The following is a 16022-nucleotide window of genomic DNA, read 5'->3' as shown; positions in this document are numbered from 1 at the left end:
GCCACGCTAGTAGACCGCCACCGACCGTATTATGAGAAATAATACGGCCTGGCGGTGTTCTGCTGGTGGACGCTGCTGCTGGCAGCAGCGCCCCGTCCAGTCTCCTGCCGGAGGGCCCCCTGGACACAGGTAAGTGGGTGCTCCGACAGGGGAGGGGTGGAAGGTGTTTTGTGTGTGTGTGTGGGGTGGGTGTGTATGTCTGTGTATGCATGTATGCGGGTGTGTGTTGCGTGTTGTATGTGTGTGCATGTCTGGGGGTGTGAGTGCGTGTATGTTGAGTTGTGTGACTGCTTGTGTGCGTGTATGTATGAAGGTGTGTGCGGATGTGTGCGTGAATGGATGCGTGGATGAATGTGGGAATGTGTGTGTGTATGCGTGTGTGCGGGTGTGAAGGGAGGGGTGTGTATGAAGGGGGTCTGGAGAGGAAGGGGGTTGGGGGGAACCTGTGAAGGGGGAGCCGGGTGAGGAAGACCCCTATTAGTGACAGGGATGTGATTCCCTGTCACTGATAGTGCCTACCACCATGGTTTTCGTGGTGGTAAGGAAGCCATGAAAACTATGGCGGTAGGCAGGGTCATAATCCCGCAGGCAGTCAAGTGATGGCTGCTGGGCTGGAGATTGATGTCTCCAGTCCAGCGGCCGTTACCGCCGTGGCGGTCGGTGTGGTACATTGGCAGTTTGGCTTCATCTAAACCACCAATGTCATAATATGGAGAAAAGTACCGCCAGCCTGTTGGCAGCACTTACCTCCATATACCACCAACCGCTAGGATCATAATGACCCCCATAATGTATGCACAAAGATTAGATGTAATTTTGATAAATACCGCCCTCATTAGAACTTCAAAAACTGTTTGGCGGTAGTTGCCACATAACAGAGACTGGGTTGTGCTGAAGGATCTTGATCAATAACCACAAACCATGTTCATTGGTTATGAACATGTTTTTTGTTGTTTTTTTCACAGAAACCTTTGCCAAAAAGTGAATAATAGTTACTTACGATGGCAGTGTGTAACGAAACTTGAGGGGGCTTCCCTGCAAAGTACATGGAGGGGCCCTCCTCCGGACTCACTCCGGACCTCTCAGGCCAAGGTACTGTGCTGAGGGGACTCTTGGAGTTCGGGCCACCCCCTCGAACCGCAGAAGGTGCAGGGGCCTTTGTTGTGCCACTGTATGATGGTGATATATATTTCTGATGTCTTTCGAATTGGATGTGTTTGACTCTGGAGTCTATAGTGTGAATGATAGCAAATAAGGAACACGCTCTTGATGATCTAATTTTTTTCATGTAAGTCTGCTGTTAGAAAAGGGACTAGTCTTTATTGCGTTTATATGTGTGTATGCATATTCTTGTAATTAGTATTTCAGAAATTAACTGACAGGAGCCGATTTCCACCTGGATATGAAGAGGTACTATACAGAGTGGCCTATGCTTTGCCAAAACGTGATGGTTACAATAGTGGGGTTCACTGATGATAGTGTAGGTTACACTTTTTATCATAGTAAACCGCTAGCTTGTGTACATCAGTGGTTTTCATATCTACTTCTAAATTACTTTTTAATTTTTATTGTATTGCTCAGCTGAGTCAAATACAAATATCAAATATCAAATTATGACGCTAATGTGGACACTATGGCCATGGTGTGCCGTATTGTAAACACGGCGCACACATGGTGTCATTAGGGGGAAACAATGGGGCGTTTGAGAAGTCATGCATCATTCATGATGCGCCACTTTTCTATAAATATGCCCCTTAGTCCTCAAACCGTAGAGAATTAAGTAAGCACCGTGAGCAGGCCTATGATAAAAACAAAGGCCCATATTTACACTATTTTTTTGTCTCATTTGCTTCATTTTTTTGTGCAAAAGCAGCACAAACTTACAAAATACAATTATAGTTTGTGTTTGCGCTGCTTTTGCGTAAAAAAAAGTATAGATATGGGCCAAAGTACACCATTCAGTGAACCCTGGTTGCATTCCATTAAAATCCCACACATGGCCTTCCTTGGAATCCAAAGTTAAATGCAGTATTTAGTGACGTGCTGGAATTTATAAGATATGATACTTTACAAGTGCAGAAATTAACCAATTGAAGTATTTACATTTTTCAGTGAGACAGATGGTCCAATGAAGAATTGTAAATGAAATATGAAGCTAGCACATAGCTTTCAGATTCTCTTTTTATGGAGCTGGGTGGTGCATGTAAAACTCGACTGTCATTTTACTAATTATAAAGCAAGAGGAAGTCGTCTGTTGGCTTTACAGTATGGTTTATTGCAAGCTGTTTAAAAGCGTATCATAATTTTATGGCGTTCAGAGATTGAGATTTTCATATATCTCATTAAACAAAGTATGAAGAGAAATGAACTATTATCCTAATGATTATGAAGGAGACAGGTGAAAAAGGGTTTAGAGCATTGGATTGTTTTAATCTATAGGTGTAGGACTGGGTTTTGAATTAGAAATAAGGCTGCATTTCGGCGAGTCACTAGAGATTGAAATTGAATGTGGTAATAAAGGCTGATATTACTTTCTTTCGGAAAATTAGGTCAAGGTCCCCCATTTGCTACGTGTGACTTTTTTTTAAAAAAAAGTGCCACTAATAAGGGAACGGGAAAAAAGCATTTGCAGAAGACTATGCCATAAAGTTGTCGGGTGTTACTTTGGACTTTAAAATAGATATGATAAAGGTTCAACAGGTCCCAACAGCATGTTAATTATAATAGCTTTTTGGACTCATCTGATAACATGTGACAAGGTTAAGTAGGAAGCCAAGGCCATTTAGAAAAATGCTATTGATAGAAATAATAGGTAAATTATATTTTATGGACTCGTTGTGCTTCTTTCATATGGATCTCTTCAATCATCCCTTAAACAATTATCACCAGCGTGGCCTCCCGGCTCTGCCGATTTAACTCTTTAGAATCCCTTTAGCAACCCTAAGAGTACATTCTCGTTCCCTCAAGTACCATGTATGTGTCTGTTCAACGTTAAACTTCCTAAACCAATCAGCAAATATTTCATGTGTATTGAAAGAATACTCTTTCCAATAAATATAAGTAATGACCTTAACGAGCACAAGTCTTTCTTCCATATTCATGTGTAAAGAATGATAGCAATAAAGTACTTAAAGCAAACATGCATGAAAACCAGAAGAGTGCCTTAATAGCTATAACTGAAGATACAACGTCACCAAACGGCCATGAAAGATCAATAAGTGTGTCGGATGGGGACTAGAAGGAGCAGAGAAGGGTTGTGAGCTCACAATTTCTTGCGTTGAAGGGTCCAATAAGCCAAAGTCCCCCGCAACAGTCTCTTTTCTCTAGGTCTGTGAAATCTTCATACATCACATTAAACATAATTTTATCTGTTCACCAGGGAAATATATGTCATTCAATTGGGGAATCTGCACACTCACATAAACAATATGCTACCATCTTGCTTTTCATTGAAGGGGTACTTCTAGTCCATACAATGGTGGATCCTTTGTTACTTCGGCAGTTTTCCACACCAATTAAGAGCCTTGCAGAAGGTAGAAAGAATGCTAGCAGGTATACCTCCACTTCTATAGACGTGTCAAGGTGTGGTAGCAACACCAACAGAAACGGTGGGAGAGCAGCCACCAAATCCCGTAGAAATGTTCCACCATTGGTTCGGATTGAGTAAACCTACTGAACGATAATGATAGAAATGGTGGTAGATTTTCACCAAACGTTAAAATTAGTGTTCCAAACTAACTGGTAAACTGCAGAATGTTGTGGACTACTTGACAAGTGGGTGCTGACACTCAGCAATCAGCCACTGAAGTTAAAAAAGCAAGCTAAGATCAGACTCCCATACAAGAGCTATATAGATTTATTTGAAAAAAATGGATACACTATTTTACAACTTACATAGATGTAATTGCCTCTTCTGGAATTCACACTTCCATGTTATGTTGTGAAATCTTGCCAGTGCACAGTTTATTGCACACACCTAATTGCATACATAGCCAACAAAATTAGAAACTCAGGCCAATATGTACGAAACTTGCATTTTGCATTTTCCTAAATAGCAAATCCTAAGAAATCGCTATTTGGAAAATGCAAGTTGGAATGTACACAAATTACGATTTCCTAATAGCGATTCCTATGGTGTTGCAATCACTATTAGGAAATCGTAAATCTCAAAATGCAAACCATTCATACCTATGGGCCTAAGCCCCACCTAAAATCTAAATACAAAGAAAGTGTAGCTCGCTCGTGTAAAGCGCTTGCCTTGGGGCAAGTGCGTGCTCTATGGCAGTGAAAAAACTGTGCCTGTTTCAAATTTGCACCTTGTTTTTATTGGATTGGATTAGATGGTAATAGCATTTCATAAATGCCCATTTCGCATTTAGGAAATGCTATGTAAATGCGGTCTGGAAATCGCAAATACGAAATCCCTACTTGTGATTTCCTAGTTAGGTAATCATAAAATGCGATTTCTACGTGGTAGAAATTGCAATTTGTTACCTTGTTTCTACCTTTTGTACATTAGGAAAGGCTATTTAGCATTTCTAAATGGCCCGAAATAACGATTCGGTCCGTTAGGAAATGCTAAATAGCTTTGTACATATGGGCCTCAGTGAATTATAAATTTGAGCCTAATTAATTGTTAATGATAAATGTTTACATAGCGAAAATAGCCATATCATATAGCATGGTATATTTTTCCTTTAATTGGGGGATAAGGAAGGCTAAGAATGTTCCCACAACCCATCCTTTAACATATGTTTTATTTATTTATGATATGGTCATTTATATGCCACATACGCTCAGGACTGGTTTCTGAAACTTGTAGCCACTAAACCTTTGGCATAGTAGATGTCCTAAGTGAAGCCAATATATCTGTGTCAAAATCTGGGCAGAAAATCCCAGAGAATCAAGGGCCATATTTATACTTTTTGACGCAAAACTGCGCTAACGCAGTTTTGCGTCAAAAAAATTAGCGCCGGCTAACGCCATTCTGAAGCGCCATGCGGGCGCCATATTTAATCAATGACGTTAGCCGGCGTTAGCCGCCGGCGCTGCCTGGTGTGCGTGGAAAAAAACGACGTACACCAGGCAGCGCCGGCGTAGGGAGATATGGGGCTTGGGCGTCAAGAAATGGGGCAAGTCAGGTTGAGGCAATTTTTTCGCCTCAACCCGATTTGCGCCATTTTTTTTCACTCCCAACCCCCATAGCAAAGACAGGAGTCATGCTCCTTGCCCAATGGCCATGCCCAGGGGACTTATGTCCCCTGGGCATGGTCATTGGGCATAGTGGCATGTAGGGGGGCACAAATCAGGCCCCCCTATGCCACAAAAAAAAAAAAAAACACTTACCTGAACTTACCTTAATGTCCCTGGGATGGGTCCCTCCAGCCTTGGGTGTCCTCCTGGGGTGGGCAAGGGTGACAGGGGGTGTCCCTGGGGGCATGGGAGGGCACCTCTGGGCTCCTTCAGAGCCCACAGGTCCCTTAACGCCTGCCTTTTGCAGGCGCTAAAAAACAGCACAAAAGCGGCCGTACGGCATTTTTTTTGACCCGCCCTCTCCCGGGCGTGAATTTTGCCCGGGAGTATAAATCCGACGCACATGCCTCGGAGTCGATTTTTTAGACGGGAACGCCTATCTTGCATATAATTAACGCAAAGTAGGTGTCCACGCTAAAAAATGACGCTAACTCCATGGACTTTGGAGCTAGACGCGTATAACGCCAAAGTATAAATATGGAGTTAGTTTTGCGTCGAAATTGCGTCAAAAAAAACGACGCAATTCCGGCGCAAACGGAGTATAAATATGCCCCCAAGTGTGGAAATACCAATTGCCCCGGTAATTCCTCATTTCTTAGAGTCTCGTCAGGGGCCAATTCAAAAGCCCACAAAATTCCACAGTCTCTCAGAGATATCAATGCCCTTGGTAACAACCTCCTGAGGGTGACAGTGTGAGAGGGAGTGGAATACCGGACTCATTATTGGGGCACCAAAAAGAGGCCTTAAATATTATTCAATGTTTGGAAAGAAATTCCATAGGTTCTCCGGGTGAATGTCAACAATTGCTGGGATTAAAGAAGTAGAAAAAAACCTATTTTCAATACAATTTATTTTATATGTTCGATTTACTATAATATATTTTCAGTCCTTGTTATATTAGCTTACTTATTTACTGACCATACATATTACGCTCATGTGGACTCTCTCCAGTATTTTTAACTTGTGCTGGTGGGGCAATCAGCACTCATTTTTTGGGGCTGGTGCTTGTTTTTCCTCATCAGACATTCGCCGAAAACGAGAAAGGGAAAAGCGCACAAAGGGAGAAGGAGAGAAATGCAAAAAACATCACAAAAGAGAAAGCAGAGACCGACAAGAGTGATATAAAAGGGCCAGGCAGTGTCTGTTCGATTATAGAAGCATGAGGTGCTTTCCAGACTATCCGCCTTGGTATTTGCGCACCAGCACCAGGTTCGGCATTCTGAGCACAGCTTTGTGCACCCGCTCTTATTCTTCTACAAATTAAACACTGAGGCCCATATTTATACTTTTTTAGCACTGCATTTGCACCACTTTTTGACGCCAAAGCGGCGCAAACTTACAAAATACAACGTATTTTGTAAGTTTACACTGCTCTTGGTGATTTAGTTCCCACTTGTGACATTGGCTGTCAGATCTGCGGCGCAAATCCGCCCAAATTTTCTGTACTCCCAGACTATGCTCTATTTTCAGAGAAATGTTGTTGGCCAACAACCACTCCCAAATTAACTGAGCTTGTGCAAAGAGCATTTGAGACTTTGCACCCTCCTACATTGTGAGATAAAACACTGTAGTAGTGTTGTCTGTTCTCATTTGAACCTCTGAATTGTGAATTATGGGAAGAAACTCCAGAAGACCCAGGAAGACCACTTTGAGTTTGAGAAGGCTTAGGTACAACTGAGCCTCCTGACTGGACCACTTTCTGTGTACCTCCACGATGAGCACCCCATCTGTCTAAGGAGGCATCTGTAGCCATTATTACTTATATTGTAAGATGAAGGAATAAAAGTCCTTGTGAAAGATTTTCCATGCATGTCCACCAGGACATAGCAGTCTTCATCTTTGTTGTGATGACTATGGTGTCCTCGAATTAGCTCTTTGCCTGGATCTCTTGAGCATCTAGCTGCTCCTGCAGACGGCACATGAACAGACAACAGTTTTGGGTTAATAGATGCAGGATGATATCTCCCCACCATGGGCTTGTTCTTCCTGACAGAAGCTCACCTTCACACTGAGAGTGCCTTGGTTACTGCTTAGAGACGTGGGCCCATATTTATACTTTTTGACGCAAACTGCGTTAGTGCAGGTTGGCATAAAAAAGTATAGCGCCATTCCTGGATGCCAGCCGGGCGTCATATTAAAGCTATGACGTTAGCCGGCGCTAAGGCCTGGTTAGCATAACATTTTTTGACGCTAACCGGGTAGGGGAGGCGTGAGGAAAACTGGAGGTTGTGCGGGAAAGAGTGGCGCTAGTCAAGTTAGAGTAAAAAAATTACTCTAACCTGCCTAGCGTCATGTCCCCTGTGCATGGCCATCGGGCACAGTGCATGTAGTGGGGCCCAAGTTAGGCACTTCAGAAAAAATGCTAAAAAACGTACATGGACTTACCTGGGATGAGTCCCCCCATCCTTAGGTGTCCTCCAGGTGTGGGTGCGGGTGGGTGGGGGTGCCCCTGGGGGCAGGGAAGGGCACCTGTCGGCTGTTTTCATGGTCCCTGGCCATGGAAATGAACCCACAGGTCCCCTAACGCCTGCCCTGACCCAGGCGTTAAATAATAGCACCATTATTTAAGGCCCTCTTCCTCCCGTGTGTGATTTTTGCACAGGAAGATAAATAAGTCATTAGGGATTTGAGTCATTTTTTGCCTGGGAACGCCTACCTTGCATCTCATTGACGCAAGGTAGGTTTTCACAGTAAAAAAATGATGCTAACTCCCTAACTTTGGCGCTAGACGGGTCTAGCGCCAAAGTATAAATATGTTACATTTGCGTCGAATTAGAGTCAAAAGAAATGATACTAATTCGACGCAAACAGATTATAAATATGGGCCGTAGAAACCTTTCTTGAGAAGGAAACGCTGTTTCCTACTGTTGTGTCCAGAACTGCTCCTAAGAACACTGCTGATCTGGATGGGTTGAGGGAGGATTTTTCTACATTGAGCTTGCAGCCCGAAATTTGAAAGAGCTGAATGCAAGCATGAGTCGATTGCTTTGCCTTCCCGAAGTGTGGAGCCTTTCATTAACCAGTCATCCAGGTAGAGGAATACCTGGTGACCTGAACGTCTGAAAAAAGCCGCTGATTTTAGAGCAAAGGGGAGCACTTTGAACTGGAAATTGCACCCTGCCACCTCGAACCTCAGAGACTTATTGTGCTTTGGATAGATAGGGATGCATCCAACAGATCAAGGGAAGTCATACAGGTGGTCATTACAACCCTGGCGGTCGGTGTTAAAGCGACGGTAAAACCGCCAAAAGGGTGGCAGTAAAAAAAATGGAATTACGACCGTGGCGGAAACCGCCAACATAGACAGCCACTTTAACACTCCGACCGCCACGGCGGTACAAACAAACACCGCGGCGGTAACCGCCAACAGACAGGCGGAGGACAATGTACCGCCCACAGAATTACAACAGTCCAATCCGCCACCTTTTCCGGGGCGGATTCCCCGCGAACAAAAACACGGCAGAAACAGGACTTGGAAGGGAAAACGCTCAACTCTACACACCCCACGAGGAACCAGGACGCCATGGAACCGGAACTTCAGATACTCCCAGCCTTTATCTTCCTGCTCCTCTACCAGGAGCAGGAACGCCGGTGGCGAAGACCACGGTGCGTACTGCACCTACGACACAGCGGAGAGGGGAGGGAAAAAACTGTGACACGCACACGAAAATCGCAAAACCCCAACCCCCACCCTCACCCCCGACAACACACACACTAATACAGCATGATACATTACAGTTACACCACCCAACCCCCTGTGGAAGAATGCAAGGACAAAAGGAAATGAGTCGAATAATTGTTATATATTCAATTACATTAATCAAAAGTATTTACATATATATACATATATATACATTTACACTATAAACAATTATATACACCAAGAACACACGTCCAAGGGATTCCACCATCATAGTCCGTGGACCACTGGGCCCAAAAGGCATGAGCGAGGCCCACACTCAATTCCCGAACAAGACGGAGAGAACACTGCTGGGGCATCAGATAGAAATAAAACAGGCACCTCAGGGGGAAGGGAAGGGGGGGCACCTCAGCCGGATGAGTGCACGACGCCAGATCCACGAGGGGGCTCCATGCCCACTGTTCAATCCTGGGGAGTGCAAAGCCACAGTCTCTCAAGTCTCTACAGTGGGTGGGTTGCCCACTGTTCAATCCTGGGGAGTGCAAAGCCACAGTCTCTCAAGTCTCTACAGTGGGTGGGTTGCCCACTGTTCAATCCTGGGGAGTGCAAAGTCACAGTCTCTCAAGTCTCTCCAGTGGGTGGGTTGCCCACTGTTCAATCCTGGGGAGTGCAAAGCCACAGTCTCTCAAGTGGATAACAGTCTCCACTGGTTGGTGCCCAGAGTGCTTCATCCTGCCAAGGACAGAGGTAGTGGATGTAACTATCCACTGGTTCTGGAGGGGGCTTGGTGCCCAGAGTGCTTCATCCTGCCAAGGGCAGAGGTAGTGGATGCCTTTCTCCACTGGTTCTGGAGGGGGCTTGGTGCCCAGAGGGCTTCATCCTGCCCGTGGCGGCCTCAGCAGCGTTGTAATCATTGGCGCTCACTGTCCTGCGGTGGTGCTGGCGGTCTTGTCCTGGGCAGCGGGGCTGCTGGCGATCTTGTCCTGGGAAGCGGGGCTGCTGGTGGCGGTCTTGTCCTGGGCAGCGGGGCTGCTGGTGGCGGTCTTGTCCTGGGCAGCGGGGCTGCTGGCGGTCTTGTTCTGGGCAGCAGGGCTGCTGGTGGCGGTCTTGTCCTGGGCAGCGGGGCTGCTGGTGGCCTTCTTGTCCTGGGCAGCGGGGCTGCTGGCGGTCTTGTCTGCCGTGCTGATCTTCCCAGACTTGCCGGTTTTACTGTGCCCCTTCCCCACCTTGGATTGTGTTGCAGCTGTCTCCACACTCCCAATTGTACCCCTGTGAGTGGCTTTGGTGGCTGATTTCTTTCCCCTCTCCTGCTGGGCACTGGCCAACTTTTTATGCTTGACAGGTGGGGGACTGTCCGTGCTCTGGCTCCTTGCCACACTGGTTGCCCTGCTGCCTGGTGCACTCCAGAATCCGGTGACTACTGGCACCACTGATCCCGCCGACGTTGAGGCTGCGGTGTTAGGTTGGGACCTGGAGAGTGGAGAGTAGCTGGAGGGGGTTTGGGAGTGGAGGAAGAGGTAGTGGTTGTAGGAGGTGTACGTTTGCTGAATTTGGGTGAAGGTGCATGGGCTGGAGGCTGTCGTGAGGTGGATGGCTGTTGTGTGGGTGTGTGGCTGCATTTGTGTACCTTGGGAGGTGGCCTAACAGACACACTGGGAGAGGACACAGGGGACGTGTGAATGGTAGTGGGGGTGGTGATTGCATGTGAGCGGGGTGTAGTGGTGAGTGTGCTGGTGATGGACATAGTGGCTGAGGATGTACTGCATGCAGGTGTGAGTGGAGACGAGACAGGGAGGGAGGAGGGAGACGAGGAGGAGGGGGCACAGTGGAGGCAGTGGATGTTGGTGTGTCTGCATGTGTGTAAAGCTTGCGTGAGTGCCTGTGGGATGTGTGGTGCTTATGTTTGCCAGAGCTTCCCTTGTGTGTTGAGGTGCGTGCATGCTGGTCTGATGGTGTGCTTGGGATAGGCTGAGGTACAGGAGTGTGGGTCTGGGTGGAGGAAGTTGGAGGTGGGAGGCTAGAGACAGGGACAATGGCTGCCATCAGTGCTGAGGCCAGAGTCTGAAAAGCTCGCTGAAGGGCTGTCTGACCAGAGTGAATGCCCTCCAGGTACGCATTGGTTTGTTGCAACTGTCTCTCTACACCCTGGATGGCATTCAAAATGGTAGACTGCCCAACAGTGAGGGACCTGAGGAGGCCAATGGCCTCCTCACTAAGGGCAGCAGGGGTGACTGGGGCGAAGGTGATGCTCACCCTCCTGGGTGAGCGGGCACAGGGCAAACGCTGAGGGACTGCTGGGAGGGCAGTGCTGGTAGGGGGGGTGGCGGCTGTACCTGTAGATGTGGGGGGCACAGATGTTGCCGCCACCGCAAGGAGCTCCCATCAGAGGAGGAGTCCGTATCGCTGGTGTCAGCTCCTGTCCCTGCCGTGGAGCTCCCCTCGCCCTCCGTCCCACTGGTGAATTCAGACTCCGTAGTGTCGCCCTCCAGGGCCATGTGGGATGCAGCTCCCTCCTGCTCTGGTGCCACTGCTCCTCCGCCTGATGATGCTAATGCACACAAGAACAGGGAGACCACAAAAAGGGGGGGAAGACAGAAGAAAGACATGTTGAGTGCAAGCAATACCGCTACCGTTGGCGGACACGACAGACATAGAAGCCCCCTGCACTACGACGCGCACTTGGAGTCCACTATTCAATCCCGGGGACATGGGTTACAAGGCTATGCCTGATTTCTGCACACATGGATGTCACAGGAGCCTGACTAGGTGTAGTTGGCACTGTACACATGTGGGGTGGGGTGCCACAGGGCCTGCCTCAAGAAGGGTCCTTGCCTACTAAACTCGGCCTGGCCTAGGGGAACCCACAGCCCACCTCCCCCACTGAGACACCTACAATGCGCGCTGAATCAGCAGAATGAGAGTGTACTCACCCCCTTGTGTCTGCTGTGATGCCCTCAAGTGCCCATCCAACTCCGGGTACGCCACCGCCAGGATCCTGAACATCAGGGGGGTCATGATGCGACGGGCACCCCTCCCACGTTGGGAGGCCATCCCCAGCTGGGCCTCCACCGTCTTCTTGCTCCAGCGCGAACTATTCGTGGGAATAGTTTTCTGGGTCTGTGGATGTCCCCATGAGTTAGAGTGTGACTAACAGTTGTCCCTCACCATTTGCAGGTGACTTTGGTTACCCCCACCTGTCATGGCTACTGACCCCAGTGAGGAATCCCAGGACAAGGGCAGAGGAACGCTACAATGAGGCCCATGGGCGAACTAGGAAGATTATAGAGCGGACCTTCGGCCTCCTGTAGGCCAGGTTCCAGTGCCACCATATGACAGGTGGTTCCCTAATCTACTCACCAAAGAAGTTATGCCAGATCATTGTGGCCTGCTGTATGCTTCACAACTTGGCTTTGCAACGACAGGTGCCTTTTCTGCAGGAGGATGGTCCAGATGGAGGTGTTGTGGCAGCTGTGGACCCTGTGGACAGTGAAGACGAGGAATCAGAAGAAGAGGACATTGACAACAGGAACACGGTGATCCTGCAATACTTCCAGTGAGACACAGGTAAGAAGACAACACTGCCTGGTACATCTGATTAACATCTACTACCTCTCTACTGTCTGTCATTTTCACCCAGTGTATGGTCACTGAGTTGTCATTTTCCCTTACGATTTCACAGATGTGGGTCCCACTGTGTGACATCTGCTTTGTTTCCTCATGGACTAGATCTGTGTGACAGAGGTATGTTGACATTACATTTGAAAGAGCATTTTGCCACTGTAATTGCTAATACACTATTTCAAAATCACAGACTCCTGATTGTTTTGTGCTTTAAGGGTGTTTATTTAACTGCTCAATATTGGAGAGGGTTGTAAAATGGTGAGGGTTGATGGTGGAGGAATGTCCATGGTAGAGTCCAGTCTATTAGTCTCAAAGGTGCATTGGAAGTGGAGCTGGGGCAGTTTAAGGATGGACAGGGTGACAAGGTGGGACAAAAGGATGGCAATCAGGGTGGTCTAATTTCTTGGCGGGGTCTTGGCATCGTTACCTGTCCTTGTCCTGGATCTCAGGGACCGTTTGCGTAGTGGTTCTCCCTCTGCAGGGGGTGGGGTGCTGGTGTGGTGGTCCTGTAGTGTGCCTCCTGTCCACTAGCGCCGGCGGAGGTGGTGGGCAGTTCATCGTCCAGGCTAGTGACAGGGGCCCCTTGTGGTGCCACAGTGTCCCTCCTGGTGTTGACGAGTTCCTTCAGCACCCCTACAATGGTGCCCAGGGTGGAATTGATGGATTTGACTTCCTCCCTGAACCCCAAATACTGTTCCTCCTGCAGCCGCTGGGTCTCCTGAAACTTGGCCAGTACCGTTGCCATCGACTCCTGGGAATGGTGGTAGGCTCCCATGATGTTGGAGAGGGCCTCGTGGAGAGTGGGTTCCCTGGGCCTGTCCTCCCCCTGTCGCACCGCAGCCCTCCCAGTTCCCCTATGTTCCTGGGCCTCTGTCCCCTGAACCGTGTGCCCACTGCCACTGCCACTGCCCCCAGGTCCCTGGTGTTGTTGGGGTGGTGGGTTAGCCTGGGTTCCCTGTAGTGGTGGACACAATGCTGCTTGACGTGTCCTGGGGACAGAGGTATGGGCCCGCTGGGTGGGTGTTGTGCTGGTGTTTCCAGAGGGGGGAAGCTCTGTAGTGGCTTGTGCCAGTGTGAGGGGAACCGACTGTCCCGAGGCCCCAGATGGGATGGTCTGGTCATCTAGATCCAGTTGAACAGAGCTGCTGTCATCACTGTGGGCCTCTTCTGTGAGTGGAGTGGACATATCTGGACCCTCCTGTCCGGTGACGTTGGGTAGGGGTCCTGCAGGGGTATAAAAGCATGATTATTGCATCTGTGTGTGCCATGGTGTGCAATGGGTGGGTGACCGTGTACCCCAGTGCTTGCATTCCTGTGTAGGACCTTGTGTGATGATGGGTTAGGGGGGTGTATGGGTATGTGCAGTGGCCATGCTTTGGTGATGGGTGTCCATGCTTTGGTGTTGCATGCAGGGCTTGGGTTTGCGATGTGTGGTTTGTGATATTGGGACATGTGTGAGGAGTTGGAGTGATGGGGGTGAGGGTGGGAGTATGTGATGGCATGCAGGTTGGGTTGGGGATGAAGTAGTAAAGATATCTACTTACCAGAGTCCATTCCTCCAGCTACTCCTACGAGGCCCTCAGGATGCAGGATAGCCAAGACCTGCTCCTCCCATGTTGTTAGTTGTGGGGGAGGAGGTGGGGGTCTGCCGCCAGTCCTCTGAACAGCGATGTGGTTGTCTTGAGACCACGGAACGCACCTTCCCCCACAGGTCGTTCCACCTCTTCCTGATGTCATCCCTAGTTCTTGGGTGCTGTCCCACTGCGTTGACCCTGTCCACAATTCTTCGCCATAGCTCCATCTTCCTAGCTATGGAGGTGTGCTGCACCTGTGATCCGAATAGCTGTGGCTCTACCCGGATGATTTCCTCCACCATGACCCTGAGCTCCTCCTCAGAGAACCTGGGGTGTCTTTGCGGTGCCATGGGGTGGTGTGGGTGATGTGTAGGGTGGTGTGTGTTGTGATGTGTGGGGTGATATTTAGAGGTGTGTTGTGTGAGGTGTGTGGATGTTATGTGAGTGATGGTGTTGAGTGCCTGTGGATGCTCGTTTGTAGATGGTGGTGTCTCTCTCTGTGCTTCTTTCTCAATTTTTGTCATAGGGGTTTGTGGGTGATGTGGGTGTGTGTTTTATATTGTATTGGATCTGTGGGAGTGGTGTGTGTATGTGTATCAGGTGTGTGTATTTCGAATTGTCCAATGTGGATGTGTTTTGTAAATGTGTGTGTATTTTGAGCGCGGTGGTATGTACCGCCAATGGAATACCGCGGTTGAAAGACCGCCGCGTGGATTCGTGGGTCGTGATAATGTGGGCGTATTCCTGTTGGCGTGACGGTGGAGTTTTTGTTATCACCAGTTTATCACTGACCTTTGGTGTGGCGGACTTGTGGGGGTGTCTAGATTTTGACAGATCCCGCGCTTTGGGTCATAATGACCGTGGCGGAATTCCGCGGCGGTGTGTTGGCGGTCTTCTGCACGGCGGTAAGCGGCTTTTACCGCCAATGTTGTAATGACTCCCATAGTCCCTTGTTTCCATCATCTGTAGGATCTCCTGCGGTGATAACATTCGGGAAGACTGCTTTTTGATGAATTTGTCAATAGCCTGAGATCCATGACCTGCCTTCATTTTCCCGACTTCTTTTTGATGAGGAAGAAGTTGGAATAAAATCCCACATTGCGTTGGTTTGACAGAACTTCCACTATCACATTCTTGGCTAGAAGCAATCGAATTTCCTCCTTTATTTTGGAAAGATGGTGATGGGAGGATCTGCTTGGAGGAAAATTGGGAGGCTTTGAACAAATTCCAGGGTGTGACCATGTTGGATTATGTCTAACATCCATTTGTAGTTGGAGATTATACTCCACTGATCAAAGAATTTGTAGTGGGACTGAGGTGACAGGGCCCTGCATCACATCATTGCCTCCTGGAACCATCCTGGTCCTTTCCTCCAGTCATTGGACGTCTACACACTGATTGTCCGGCGTAAGCTGCCTATGGTCTGAAGGGCTGCTGGGTTGAGTAAGGAACATGAAACCCCTGCTGCAGGTAAGGTTGATACCTTGTCTGCAGCACAGACTGCTTGGTCAAAAACTGGGCTCTACATCTGCCCTGAAATGGCGGAAACCTTCTTTGTTGCAGAATGGCCAGAGAACGGGCCGTCTCCGTATCCGCCCTGATGGACTGTAGGGCTTCGTCTACGTGTTTACCAAATAAGTTTACCAAATAAGTTATCTCCATCAGGCATATCTAGGATCTTAGACTGAACCTCAGGACAGATCGATGTCACTTTCACCCATCCCTGGTGACGTAAAACTGCAGCACCTGCCATCTGCCTGAAAGTTGTGTTTGAGATGTCCATGGCGGAATCGATAATCTCAGACAAGTCTTTCTCACTCTCCATTGGTATGTCTTGAACCTCCTTACTTTTGTCCTGCAGAATATATTCTAAGAATGATGACGAATCAGACCAAATCTGGCAGTCATAGATACCGAGGATGGGCAGAGCATTG

Source organism: Pleurodeles waltl, chromosome 5, assembly GCF_031143425.1.
Source record: "Pleurodeles waltl isolate 20211129_DDA chromosome 5, aPleWal1.hap1.20221129, whole genome shotgun sequence".
NCBI classification, from domain to species: Eukaryota; Metazoa; Chordata; class Amphibia; order Caudata; family Salamandridae; genus Pleurodeles; species Pleurodeles waltl.
The sequence above is the reverse complement of the archived record's forward strand: the minus strand, read 5'-3'. Positions refer to the sequence as shown.